A 15,635-nucleotide genomic window follows, 5' to 3' on the forward strand; every position below is an offset into this window, starting at 1 on the left:
ATGATATGACCTTTTTATTCAGATTATTTGTCATTTGTTAATGTGTTTACTTTTTTAGGTCTGTATTAACTGGTCTATTCCACTTGTCTAAACAAATGATTTACAAGCTATTGAATTATTTAGTTAATTAGGACTTTTTAAAATAATTTGAAATATTGTAATACTAAGCCAACTTTATTCATATTTTATATGTAACATTTTTCCTGAACTTTGTTTACCTTTTCTCTTTAGGTTTTGTTTAATTTTGTATAGATTTATTGTTGATTTGTTGATTGGTACAGTCTTAGGTTTGTAGACAGAATTATATAGAAATTTCATTTTTATTCACTGGTATGGCTCAATTATTTTATGAATTTTGCAATTTTTAGCATGTATTTGTTTTTTTCTTTATATTATTTAGTGATATGCAGAAATGCTAATGTTCTATATAATTATTTTTATCATGTTACTTTGTTGAAGTTCTTTTTTAATTAAATTCTTTGTGGATTCTGTAGGGTTTTCTCAATAATCCATCATTCAGGTTTCATATAGGAAAAAAATAGGGCTATAGGATCAAAGATTTAGAATTAGAGGCACTTAGAACCCATCAAGTCCAACTCTTTCATAATTTTTCCTTACTTTATGTTTCTTGTCATATTATGGATTCTAGTAGTAGAGAAAGCTTTTGTTCAAGCTTAACTTTATTTGAAAAGGATAAAAGATTTCTCCATTATAATTGATGCTAGGTTTTGGTTTTTGATAAATATTTTTGATTATATTAGAAAATCTTCCAAACTATGTTTTTTAACATTTTGGAAGATAAATAAGGACTTTATTTTACAAATGACTTTTTTTCTGAATCTATATCTGTAATATGACTAGGTTGTTGGTTTCTATTATTTAAAACCTTAGTTATGCTGATTTTTTAACTTTGAATCATCCTGGCATGTCTATTACGGATCCAAAATGGTCAAAATGATAAATTACTCAGAAATGTCACTGTTATGTCATTGCCAAAGTTAATTTAAATATTTTATCAGCCCCCAGTTATTTAAGGTTTTGAGGTTCTTGTTGTTTTTGTGGAAGGGATCTTTATCTTTCTCTGTTTTGCATATCAGTCCTACTTTTATCTCATAAAAGGATTTTGGCTGAGTTATATTTTCTTTTCTATTGAAAAAAATTATACAGTATAGGAATTAACTATTCTTTCAGTGTTTAATATAATTGATTTGTGCATCTGCCTGGACCAAGAGTTTCACTCCCTACCTCACTCTGCCTCCAATCTTTGATATACAATTTGATGTTTTCTGAATTTCTTTTTATGATACAAGATAGATCCCTATTTTTCATTCTGTTAATTTGGATATATTTTTTAATTGTAGCTATTAATTTGTTTCCTTTAAAATCTCAGTTCCAAAGTCTTTGAGTAAAGAAAAAATATCTTCAAATCTTACTCATAATTTTAAAAAATGGTAGCATTATCAAAAGAATTTCAAAAACCAAATACACTGATGACCTATGGTAACTGTTGAAGCACTTAGTCTCATGGTAGATTGAGACCTAAGCCTAGAGTCAGGGAGACCTCTGTTCAAATCTGAGCTTAGACACATACTATCAGTGTGATCCTAGGCACATGCCTTAATCTTTGTTTGTCTCAGTTTCTTTATCTCTAAGAAATGAGGGTGATTACAGTACTTATCTTGCAGGGATGTTGTAAGGATCAAGTGAAGAAATATTTATTAAAAAAGTATTTAACAAAGTACATGGCACATATCAGGTACTATATAAATACTTATTGAGTTCCCTCACTGCTCCTCACCATCTATCCACTATCTAATTGGTGCAAAATATTTTAGAGAATCACACACACACACACACACACCTGACTTTTTAGAATTGTTGTTCCTTCATCCTACATTCCTGAAGAGGAGCAATGCCACCAGGAGGGTGATGTCTTGCCTGGCAAGTTAGTTGGATTTAAGTGATTTAAGTGTACGAAGTCATCCACCTCACCCTCTCCTCCAGAGTCATCAGAGTCCAGTGGTAAAACATAGGTCAGCATGACTAGAGATGGCCCTAAATACAGTGGGAGACTGGCCTTTTTAACCTAAGGTCTTTCTCAGGTGTCAGTTTGTCTGAGACAACACTGCAACACTGATTAAGTGATGAAAGACTAGGTAAGAATTGAGGCAAAAGGTGTCCTACTTTACCTTCTCAAAAGAATCAACCTGGGAGGGGAAGACCCTCACGTTTTCTGACCAGAAGAGAAACAATTGCTATTTTCACTCACCCTGAACAATCAAAACTAAATAATGGGCAAGGGAGACTTGGACGGGGACCTATTATTGACCAATCAGTGAGAGTCACAGTAATTTGAGTTTAAAGGTGGTTTTGAAAGGTAGTTTGCTGAAGGAACAGTCATATTTTCACAAACAATATTTTCCAGCTCACCCCACCTTTGCAATTACAAATGTCTGAAATATGTAGAAATATAAATTCAGTCTTTGTTTATCACACTGCTGGCTATAAAAAAAGCATTTGATTCAGTAGATCAAAATGATCCCCAAAAGGTATGTCTTATGCATGTGTCAAAATCCTGAAAGATTCCTTCAGTAATATAATAACAGGGAAACAGTGTCTGTCTATCTCCAATCAGTAATATCAAACAAAAAAGAAGAAAAGGGGAACTATATTCATCTAATGCATTAGCTGCAGTCATGAAGAGTCTTCAGTCAAAAATTTAAACAGAAGAGAAACTTCCTAGTGATGTAAAAGACTTCTATATACTTTTGTGTTTAACTGATATTATGCTGATGGAGTCAATCTTCATGACACCACACATGCCTAATTGAGATATAAAATTATGCGACTAGCTTGGAATGATATCCACAAAACAAACAAACAAACAAAGGTATGAAGGATTCTTTTTTTCTGTTGTCTTCATATTGGCAAATTTGGTTCATTCACATTCAAGGCCAAAGTTTTAAATTTTCTGTTGCCCTCTAAAAAATGTGGTAAAGGGGAACATAAATACATGGATGGATGGATGGATGGATGGATTCATATATATGTACATATACATACACACATACGTATATATGTGTGTACATGTATATTATATATTTGTATATGTACATGCATATGCATGCATACATACACATGCATGCATGTGTGTATATATACATTTATAAATGTATACTGTTGTATTATATATTATACATTATATCTATTGTTTATATTATTGTTTGTATTATATTGTAACTATATTGTATTGTATTATATATTGTATTATATTGTATTAAATATTATATATGGTTTATATTATATTATAATGCATGTATATGTACCATATATTATAAAATTATAGAATACAGAAAACAATACATAATAAAACATAATATAATATAATATAATATGATATAATATAATATAATATAATATAATATAATATAATATAATATAATATAATATAACATAATATGATATATGATACGATACGATACGATATGATACAATGTGATGTGATGTGATGTGATATGATATGATATGATATGATATGATATGATATATGATACAATATGATACAATAAGATATGATATAATATATATATATAATTATATTATAATTATAATTCCTATATAATATATATGTATCATATATATAGTGTGTGTGTTGGGTGTGTGGCTGTGTGTGTGTATACACACAAAACATACATACATAAAGAGATAGATAGATATAGATATACACATGTACACACACAGCACTAGATCCCTGGGACTTGTTCTGGTCATAGCATTCTTATTCTATGAGCCCCCATTATATTCTTGAAATAAAAGATGTTCTTGTTTCTTTTCCCTTTTATTGAATAAAGAGGAATGCATCTGCTAAAGATGCCACTCCCCTAAACTGTTAATCTGATATCTCACTGTAGTGTAGAATTCAATCTGAAATCTCATTGACTATGTCTGGAAAGACTAAGCTCTGGTAAATCCTATAAAGCTGGTATATACCTGGTGATGGAATATACATTTGTAGTTTAAGAGCCAGCCCAGCTCAGATAAGTTTAAAGTACCTCATCACAATGTAAAGCTAAGCCTGATGAATTTGTCTTCCACAATACTTCTGAAAACTATCAATGCTGTAGCAACAATGATAATTACAATGGAGAAGAAGAAGAAGAAGAAGAAGAAGAAGAAGAAGAAGAAGAAGAAGAAGAAGAAGAAGAAGAAGAAGAAGAAGAAGAAGAAGAAGAAGAAGAAGAAGAAGAAGAAGAAAAAGAAGAAGAAGAGGATGATGAGGATGATGAGGATGATGAGGATTGTGATGATGAAAATAGGCTTTATATGGTATTTTATGTTTTGAAAACTATCTATAAATTATATTACTTTAGTTTTACAATGACCCTTGTAGATAGGTTCCATAGTTACTATTATACCCATTTTACAGATGAGGAGACTGGAATTTAAGAGATGCAATGGGGGCAGCTAGGTGGCACTGTGAGTAGAGCACTGGCCCTGGAGTCAGGAGGACCTGAGTTCAAATTCGGCCTGAGACACTTGACACATGTACTAGCTGGGCAAATCAATTAACCCCAATTGCCCTGCCAAAAAAAAACCAAACAAACAAGCAAACAAAAAAAGAGATACAATGACTTGCCTACGGTCTTACAACTAGCATGTATCATAAGTGAGATTCCAACGGGGTCCTCTCTTTTTCTATGACATTATTTCAGTAAGAGAGAAAAGAACTGCACCAATAAAACTGCAAATCCTTGAATTACTGAAGTATTAAGTAACAAATAAGCTGGAATTAGCTATTAGCACAAAAGCTGAAGTCAGTCTTAGCTACTGTAACTGCTGGACTCTCAAAAAGCAGACTATGCTTGGCCTTTTTTAAAAATTATAGCTAGAATAGTCAGTTATTCTTTTGTTAAATGCTTACTATATCAGTACTGTGCTAAGCACACAGAGAAAGGCAAAAAAAAATGACCCATGTCTTCATATTCCAATGGAGGAGACATGGTAAATAACCATATATATGTATAATACTATAACATTATTATATACGATATAGAACATTATACACATGTATATTATATATATGTATATATATATATGTGTATGTGTGTATATATATATGTGTGTGTGTGTGTGTGTGTGTGTGTGTGTGTGTGTGTGATTTTGTAGGTCTCTACAATAATAACATGACCCCCATTGGAAACTCATTTGTGAAACTTTCTAATTCTATGACCATGCTCAATTCAATGCATCTGTTGAATACATGCACATGCACAGGGGCAGAGAGAAAGAGAGAGAGAGAGAGAGAGAGAGAGAGAGAGAGAGAGAGACAGAGAGACAGAGACAGAGACAGAGAGACAGGAACAGGGACAGAGAGAGAGAGTATACAGAGAAGGAAATCTCAAAGGGAAGACACTAGAATCAAGGTGGTTCAAGAAGGGCTTCTTGAAGATGATAGAATTTAAGCTGAGTCTTGAGGGAAGCCTGGAGATAGAGATGATGAGGGAGAGAATTCCAGACATGGGGGACAACCAGTGAAAAGGTACAGTTAGGAAATGCAGTAAGTCAATGTAGCCAGCTTGTGAAGGACTTTAAATGCCAAAAATAATTTTTCATATTTGATTCAATATGTAATAGGGTGCCAATAGAATTTATTAAGGGGCCAAGGAGTCAGGAAGGAATATGGTCAGACCTATGCTTTAGGAAAGTAAACTTTGCCATGTTGGCAGCTGAGTTAATGATGGTTTGGAGTGGGGACAGATTTGAAGCAGAGAGACCGAACAGAAGGCCATTACAATAGTACAGATATCAACTGATGAGGGCTTGTACCAGAGTGGAAGCTGTGAGAGTGAAAAGCAGACTTATAAGAGAAATGTTGTGAAGGTAGAGGCAAGACTTGATAACAGATTGTATATGTATGGATTGGATCAGCAAGTTTGTATTCTTGAGAAAATGAGATGTTGGGGCCTTAGACAGCATTAGAAAATTTGGAGAGAAAGAATCAGAAAGATAGATAATGAGTTCTTTTTTGGTTATATTCAATAAATGATGTATATAGGATCTCCCACTTGAGATGTCCAAAAGGCATATGGTGATGTGGGACTGAAACTCAGGAGGGTGAGAGCAAGAGAAGTTCTTGAACAGGGCTGGTCATTGAGGAATCTCACAAAGCCACCACCTACATAAACACAACATGCTGGGCAATGTCTTTCAAAAACATCTTGCAATCATGCAAGGTGTACTGATTAAAACAATGAAAGTTGTATCCACATCCTCCCAGGGTAATTCACTGTAGATCTTATCACTCACTCTATGATAATTAAGAATCTCGGCAACAATCCCACATTCTTCCTATGATACATAAAGATGTATATGAAAATTGAAAACCAAGAAGAGTTATTTGCATCTTGCTATACCTCAAGGAAAATGTAAAATTTTAGTTTTAGTAGTGATAGTGATTGTAGATTTATCAAAAGTAATTTTATTTCAATATATTTTGTTATATTGATTCTCATAATTTTTGAATTATAACCATTTCCAGAAAACGCCCTTAGACCAACATGCCCTCCTCCCAGTGATCATTCTCTTGTGAAGAAATATAATTAAGCGAAATCAATGGATACAGAGATCAACTTTGACAGAGTAGGCAACAATATATCAAGGAAAAGAGGAAGATACAAGTTTGTAGTGATCTATTTTAAATGTAAGATGTATATTTTCTTACCACTTAGCGAAAAGTCCAAAGGTCAGAATCATTAGAGGTCACCTAGTCTTAGGTGGGAACTGAGACTCAGAAAAGTTCAACGAAGTCACACAGAGTAAATTCCAGAGTCAGAATTAGAACCCAGAGCCATTGCTTCCGAATTCAGTGTTCTTTCTATACCACATTATCTCTAAATCCAGTTAGGCCTATTGCCTAAGTTTTATAGATGATATTATTCAAATTTGATTTCCTTCCCCAGAACTCATGTATAAAATCTCTCTTCCAATTCCTTCTTATTTATTCTCTGTGGAGCCAAAAAACTTGATGAATTCTTTCCTTTTCTTCCTCAAAACCTTCTCATAATCTTCATATCTGAGGTTCAACTATGGCCATGATGCAGTTCCTACTGGCCTATACTTATAGGGAAATTGAGAGGAGATTCTGGCATGACCATGACTAATAGCAGAAGATTGGCCCATGTTAGTGGAACTGCTTAGACTTTCACTCTCTTCTGAATCATTCTAAAAATACTATTAAAAACACCCAATCTTTAATTCATCTAATTTAATTAATTAATCTAATCTAAAACCTCTTGGCTGTGAGAGAGTTTGAGAGAAGAAGAAGAGGATGGAACAAATGTTTGTCGATTACCTTTCTACATGTCTAAAGTTCCCCACCACAAACTTATAGCTCTAAATGCTGACATGAAATATCAGGGCTAAAAGGTAATAAACATAAAAAGTAGCATTTACGAAGTGTTTTGAGGTTTGCAGAATGCTTTTCAAAATATTATCTCATTGATCCTCAGAACAAAAGTGAAGGTGCTATTATCATCCCATTTTACAAATGAAAAAATTGAGGCACAAAGAGGTTTAAGTGACTTGCCCAGGGTCCCATAGGTAGAAAGTGTCAGGGTCAGGATTTGAACTCAGGTCTTCTTGGCTGCACATCCACTACTGACAATACCACCTAGCTGACTCTAGGTATTTAAGAGGAAACTCACTGAAATCTATTTCCCTGTTTTCCCAGATAACAGGAAATTGAACCCTATCTTATGTATATATGTATGTATCTTATCCTGAATGATTTCTGGGAAAGATAATTTCAACAGTCCTTACAAACAGCCAGGTCTTCTGCACCAATCAAATAAGAGGGCCTTAAGTAAGGATTAGAAAGCTAAAATCCATGGAATTGTAGTGAGAGTTCGTTTTTATCTGTTAATCTACATTCAACTTCTTTCTAATCCCCAAGGATTCACAATAAGTTTCACATAGTATGGCAGGTAAAGAAGATACTTTGAAAAGGTAATGTTGTAGGAACTGTATTTTCATAATCTAAAATTTACACGTCAAAAACAGTATAGATTTAACATCACCCAGGTTGGTCAATCTATTTGAGAAACAGCATAGTACAATAGTGAAGGGTGTTTTGGATATATGCCCATTGGCAAATCCTGGGTTTAAATCCAGCCTCTGACCCTTAGCTCTATGTTCTTAGGCAAGTCTCTGAGCCTCAGTTTCATCATTTATAAAATATGAGGTGTGTACTAGATGACCAAGAAGGGCCTGTTTTCAACTTTTAATTTGTGATCGTAAGATCCACTAACATACGGCTAATAATGCCTATTTTTTCCTTCCTGCCTTTCCTATATACATATATATACACACATGTGCATTTGTATATGTTATATGTGTATGTATAAACATGTTATACACTTGTGTGTGTATATATACACATACACATTTCACATGTTTTCCTCCTATTTAAATGTATAGAGAAATAGGGAGTTCTGTATGTGCATTAAGAGAAAGAGAGAGAAAAAGACAGAGAGAGACAGAGAGACAGAGAGATACACAGAGAAGGAGAAAGAAAGAGAGAGAGAGAGAGAGAGAGAGAGAGAGAGAGAGAGAGAGAGAGAGAGAGAGAGACCTTATAAGGAATGAAATTATCAAAAAGGAAAAAAAATAACTTGGGAAAAACAGGATCATTCACCTTGGTGAGTAAAAGTAAAAATTCAGGGTCACTGTTCCAGGAATGTTTGTGATGAGGTGATCTATTTGATTATGGATTCACTGCTCAAAACATTAAAGCAAGATTGTTCAAAGGCCTAAGAATATCACAGAGCAGCCCTTCTCTGAGTGAAAGAAGAAGAAATCATTTGATTGACCCTTTCCTTCTCCAATCTCTATATTTATTGTGTCAAATGAAAGTCAGGGAACCTCCATCAAGAACTATTTTTTTCCTTTTCTTTCTTTCCTTTTTTTTGGGGGGGGGGGTGGCAGAATTGCAGAATAGAATGTAGTAGCCTAAAAAATTGTAAAGTACATGATTCACTGTTTTCCACTGAAAGATGGAAAATAAATCTTCTATTTGTTAAAACCAGATAGTTCCTTTTGCCTGTGGCTGGTTTTCCTAGAATAAGTATCCTGTCAAAGAATTGCATTATCAGACAAATAGGAAGAAAAGCAGCACATAACACAACACGATTCCTTCAATGTCATTCTTTGTCAGTGTTCTATAAAAAGGATAATAAGAATCAAAGCTGCACATGCAGGATCTAATTCCCTCTTTGAGAAAAGTAGCTGTTACAGATGGACAAATGGTTAACTTCTTGGCATCACTGAAAGTTGCTTAGTTGGGAATACTTTTAAGTTTAACTCTTCTCAATGGTGCTGCTATTTTTAGGCTAGTAGCACCTGAAAAGGTCAAGGAAACAACCCTGCTTACACAATTCATTGTCTGTATAGCTAGTCATTATAAGGTGACTTCGTGTCTTTCGTTTAGGATAGTATCAATACTTGAGATTTTCCATTTGTAGAAGTGGGTGACGTGGATGCTAAAATTAGAATGCCCTTCTGACTTGGAAGCCTGAGTGAGACCTGTTGCTCTGGCCATTGCTGTTAATAACAAAAATTACCAGAATGTTGATGAAAACATCCATCACTTGTTAGGGAAAAAAAGGCATGATCATGTAACTAGACAATGTTCCTTCGAGCTAAAAATGTAACTTTATAAAAATGGGAAAATCGTTATGTATCAGCATCAAAACATTGCTAAATGTGTGTGCAGCATTCAACCCAGGGCCCTCCCTTTAGGAAACAGATAGCAAAGCTACTGGTAGGTTTAGTTTTAAAAGCTGTCAATTGCTTGCATGTTATTCATTCTTCCAGTAGGTGGCAGCATAGCTCTTTGGCTGGCTGGCTGCTGAGTCCTTTAACTGAAGTGGTATGAGAAGAGTTCCTTCCATACCATTGATAAATGTCTAATCTTTCCTGTGTGCTACTTACGTTTCTTTTAATTTTTTTTCAGACTATATTCATGCATGGCTGCCTAACACTTTAGGTATTTCTGTTTTTAGCATTACATAATACAGATTAGCCACCATTCCATGTAAATAGATTGTGAAAATCAAGTCCTATTTTTAGATAGCTCATGTTTTTAAAAATCATGGAATGTGAGATCATGAAGGGATCTTAGATCAGATCATCAGATCCAATTGGGTCAACGGACAGATGAGGAAACTGAGGCACAGAGCATACAAGCGATTTGTTCATCAGATCAGTGACAGAATTCAATTGAGCTGATTTCATTCTGCAAAATCAATCTTTCCATGGAGAAGCTTACATTGAGGAAGAAGGATTAAAAAAAACCTGAAACACAGACCAGTGTATACTGAAAGCCATGCAGATTCCATCATGTTCATATTTTCACATTAAAAATTGTTTTAGGTATTTTGCTTAAGTCAGGTAAAAAGGTTTGCATGAGCTGCTAACTATGTGGAGAGAGACAAAGACGGTAATCAATTGTAATGTTGTTTGACCTCTGTTTCCCTGCTGTGCTGGGAACAATAGTAAAAACTTTAGATTCCTGGCACTGTCACTGACACATAGTGTGACCTAGGGAAAGCCAATTCCCCATAACTTGCCTCACTTCCTTCACTTTGCATAGAAGACAGCAAAGTGACACCAGCTTATTCAGAATCACTCTAAAGTTCTTGATAAATGTCTAGATGATTTCTCTGAAGAAGGGGTAAGAGCAAAATACAGAATGTAGGTCTTGTAAGTTATTGAGTACAAAGGCAGTTTCCCAGATACCAGTGGTAGCCTTTCATAATTTATAAATGAGTACTGTCCTGTGCCAATGCCTAGAGCCAGGTCTGTCATTTGCTCAATGTTAAAAAGTCCTGTGAGAAAATATGAAAGATAACTGATAGGTTCAGGACACCCTAGCTTTTTAGAGCTTTGTTTATTCCAGATTATGGGACTTAAGTAAGACGCAGTGTGGTGTTATGTACAGAGGGTAGGCAATAAGTCAGGAAGGCTGGGTCTATATTCTACTTCTGATACATATTTAGTGCATGACTGTAGCTGTGCAATTTGGCACAACAGAAAGAATGCTAGATTTGAAGGTAGAGGACATGGGTTCAAATCCACACTCTGGCACTGCTTGCCCTGGACAATATCCTCAACCTTTGGGGGCCTCAGTTTCCTCAAAGGGAGGATAGCACTAGATGGCTTTTGAGGTCCCTCCTAGCTGTAAATCTATGATCCTGTGAAGTGACTTAACATCTTAGCTCATGTTGCCACCCCCAAGCATCTCTCTAAGAATAAATTCTGGACGACTTGCTGCTCCCCATTGGTGGGACAAATTTCTACACGTAGGGAACTCCCTGTACTGGTGAAATCATAGGTCAAGACAAAAGCTAACAAATAAAAAATAAGGCCAAGGCAATAAAAGCCATTAACTGGGAGTGGGAGGGGTGAGGGGAAGCTGTTGGAGGAATATGAGCAGATAGTCAATCTTGACTTCAGGTTTAAACAGAATCTAAGGATTCAGGAGAGATATTCCTGGTCACAGGGCCTTAGCAAGTCAGCGATATTAACAAACCTAGCAGCAACTGTGTGGATTTACAACATTGGTATTTCTGAGTGAATACTACTGTATTAACTAATACGGTCTTCATTGAGTCTCAGAACACTATTCTGATGAATAAATCTAAATTGTTGCTAACCTAGAGGCAGGTGATTACAAACCCAGCACCTCATCAGGTCCCCAGATGTCAAGTGACAAGTGACGTCAGTAGTTATCGTGGAAATAGAATGCCAGGCTTTTTTTTTCCCTATTAAATGAATATTGATCTAATGTTCTAGCCTTCATTTAGTTCACAGGGAGAACTTCATTGCTGGCATTGCCATCTTATGAAAGTGATAGATAAAGGATGTCTTACTTTTTTCTTTTCTTGTTAAAAACCTTTATCTGTATATAAAAAAAAGGGACGTGGTGGGGTTAGCTCCAGCTGGGAAAAACTCGTTATGAAAAAATCAAAGCCATTCAAAATAGCCATACATGGGATTTATGCTTTGAGGTAAAGATAGCTCATTTTTAAAATCACCTGTTCTCATCACAGCATTTACAGGCAAAGACCTTTACCAAGAATATATTCGTTATTCCCAGGATTCTTTCATTCTGTCCCTAATTCATTGATGAGTGTCATTATGTTCTGACTTGGAGAATGCTTAAGCAAACAGGAGGCGCCTAGCCAGTGTCTGTTTTACACCTAGAATTAAAAATAAAAAAGAATTTTACTTCTGCTATGTGTCAGTGAAGGGCAGCTAGGTGGCACAGTGGATAGAGTGTCAGGCTTGAAGTCAGGAAGCCTCATCTTCCTGAGTTTAAATATGGCCTTACACACGTTTTAGCTGTGTGACCCTGGGCAAGTCACTTAACCTTATTTGTCTCAGTTTCCTCATCTTTAAAATGAGCTGGAGAAGGAAGTAACAAACCACTCCAGAATCTTTGCCATGAAAACCCCAAATGGGATTGCAAAGAGTCAGACAGGACTGAAAAACAACTAAACAACATGGATCAGTGATCTTATCAATATGAACACTTCTTTCATCAATGTAAGTATTAACCCATTCATCACCAAAAGTACCCTGATGGGCCAATGGATCTGTGATGCCGTAGATGTGCATGTTCCATCCAATGATTCAAATTATACATCTATGCCTGTTTATAGCTCTCATGATGTATTCCATAAGTTCACCACAGAGGAATCAATTTAAAATTTAAAAACAAAAATACCCAACCAGAATGCTATATCAGAACAGAGCAGGTTTGTCAATTGGACTGCTAATGAGGCATGCTCATCTCTGTGGAGCCCTTCTCTGATCAATTGTGAGGAAGGCCAACATAAATTCGTCAATCATGCTCCAGGCATTTTTGTGGCCATGGAATAGAGAGGGCCTCAAACTACAGATATTAATCCAAGACAAAGACAGCTGAAGAGTTATGGGCTCCCTCTAAAAGCATCCTCTAACACTTAGCAATCAAAACTGAATACCTTGTAAGAGAGCTCACCAAACCACTGCATTGCCCTGATACAGGCTACTGGGAAGTGTGGGGAGTGGGAGGGCTTGAAAGGAAATGACATAAGGATATTACAAAAAAAAAAAGCTCACAGTTGTACAGTGCTGCAAGGTTGGCAAAGCATGCTCAAATGGATAGTATAGCCATTGGTATCTCCATTTCACAAAGGAAGAAACTGAGGTTTTGAGAAGTTATATTACCTGTCCACAGTTATATAGAAATGTCAGAGGTAGGATTAGAACCCAGACCTCCTACATCCAATTTTATTTGCTTTACACTATACTCCTTCCCAAGAAATTAGACTGTAATTTTCATAGTGATTTGGCATTACTATTGTGACCTTAGGGTAGCTAGGCAATGCTGTGGCAGTGGATAGAGCACCAAAGCTGGAGTCAGGAAGACCTTGGGTTCAAATCTGGCCTTGGACACTTACTAGCTGTGTGACCCTGGGCAAGTCACTTAACCCTGTTTGCCTCAGTTTTCTCATCCATAAAATGAGCTGGAGAAGGAGATGACAAACTGCTCCAGTTTCTTTGTTAATTAAACCCCAAATGGGGTCATGAGGAGTTGGATGAAACAACTGAACAACAACTACAACTGTGACCTTGGGTAAGTCATTTAATTTCTCTGTGCCACAGTTTCCTCATGTTTAAAGTGAAAGTGAAGGGAGTGGACTAGATGATCTCCGAGGACTCTTCTAGCTCTACATAGGTGATTCTGTAAAGAAAAAGAAAAAAAAAAGATTTTCCTGAGAAAAATGACTGTTTGAATCACCTAGGCATGCTGTTTTAGGAACTGAATTCACTCTTCTATTTAGAGTTTGAGCTATCTCTACCTGCGGTGAACAATCATATGGCACATTGTCACTTTGAAGGCCCTTTGAGGAAAGATCTATTGAAATTAACCATATGATGTGCGAGTGGAGCCAAGAACATACCTGGAGCCCTGTTTCCACAACTAAAGGATGTACACGCAGTGGAGCCCCATGATTCCACACACCACAAGCTGTAACACCTCCAGGTATAAACACTTTTAATTAAGGTACTCACAGAGAGTCCTTGGGTTCCAAGTAGGCAAATTACCCTGCCTTCCTAGGCAAAGGGCTTACCTTGAAATCGGGCTGTGAATAAAGGAAATCATTCTGAGGGCAAGGAAGCATTTTAATGAAAATTTAAAATATGGCTCAGTGCACTTCTGCAGGCAGCCCTTGACTTCACGGCAGATTATGTACCTGGAAAAGGCACTGAAAAGGCAAAATGATGTAAATTGAATTGGATTTTCTCACAGTATCACATAATCTCAGTGTGGGAGGAACCTCAGAGGCCAACTGGTTCAAATTAGAGCTGAATAAAAACTCTCTCAGACCCTTCAGATTATTCAGCTTCCATCTGAAGGCCTCTAGTGACCAGAAGGCAATATCTCCTGAGGGAGACTTTTTAATGGTTCTAATTGTTAAAGAGTTATTCACTACCAGGAAGCCACATTTGTACTGAGCTCCCAAGATTTGTAGTTCTGCCCTCTGGGGCCAGGAAGAACTGGGCTAAGCCTGTTAGGACTAGGCATCTTTCAATCCTGAAGCACTGAGCAGTCCTCCAAATACTTGAAGGAACTTTTCATATCTCTCAATAAAAATAGCTTTTTTATTACAGAAAAAAAGTTAAAATATAGGAGAAGAATCCTTTCTAAAGCTTCAGTGTCTTTTTTTGGATAAATGTCATCAGACACCATATTTAATTAATCGTATGTGATAGGACTCAGACTAGTACAGTTAAAAGAACACCAGGACTGAGCTTGGAGTTCCAGACTTGGAGTCACAGACCTAAGTAGGAATTGTGCATATTTCCTACATGATTAGTCCCACCTCTCCACACTGATTTTCCTCATTTGTGAAATGAAAGCTTTAGATTAGGTGACACAGAGTGTCCCCAGCTCTAGATTTATGATTCCAGAACTTAGAGGGCCCAACATACAACAAATGCGTAATAAGACTTAATCAATGCTTATCCACTGAGTGATTTTTTTTGATTATATATTTTATACATTATATATAATTGATTATATATACATAAATCAAAATAGGGTTATATATCCTATTACTTTTTGATTGATGCTCTCTATACATTTTAAGATACTACATATGCATATGTGGGTACATTACATACATATATACATATACATACAAATGTGTACATATACATAAAAATGTGTATAAATATTGTATTATATAGGATTTATACACACATTTTTCATAGGATTTAAAGAGAAAATCGATCAAAAAAGACAAATTTGAATTCTGTGTAAGATAATAGATTTCAGACTTGAAGGAGTCATAGAGGTCATCAACTACTCTTCATTTGTTGGAGGGTCATAGTGTACTATGTAGGATGCTCTTTTTTTGTGTAGGTATGTCGGTATGGGAGAGGAGTGAAGCCCAGACTTCTAGTTTAATTGGTATGGGGAAATTTGCAGCATGGATTCTCCATCCACTGGCCCAGGTTGACATCTCCTGTAAATTATTAGAGAATTGCCTGAGGCACTTGGCCATGGTCATACTGTAGGTATGCAT

The sequence above is a fragment of the Trichosurus vulpecula genome, chromosome 6 (genome assembly GCF_011100635.1).
Source record: "Trichosurus vulpecula isolate mTriVul1 chromosome 6, mTriVul1.pri, whole genome shotgun sequence".
Taxonomy (NCBI): domain Eukaryota; kingdom Metazoa; phylum Chordata; class Mammalia; order Diprotodontia; family Phalangeridae; genus Trichosurus; species Trichosurus vulpecula.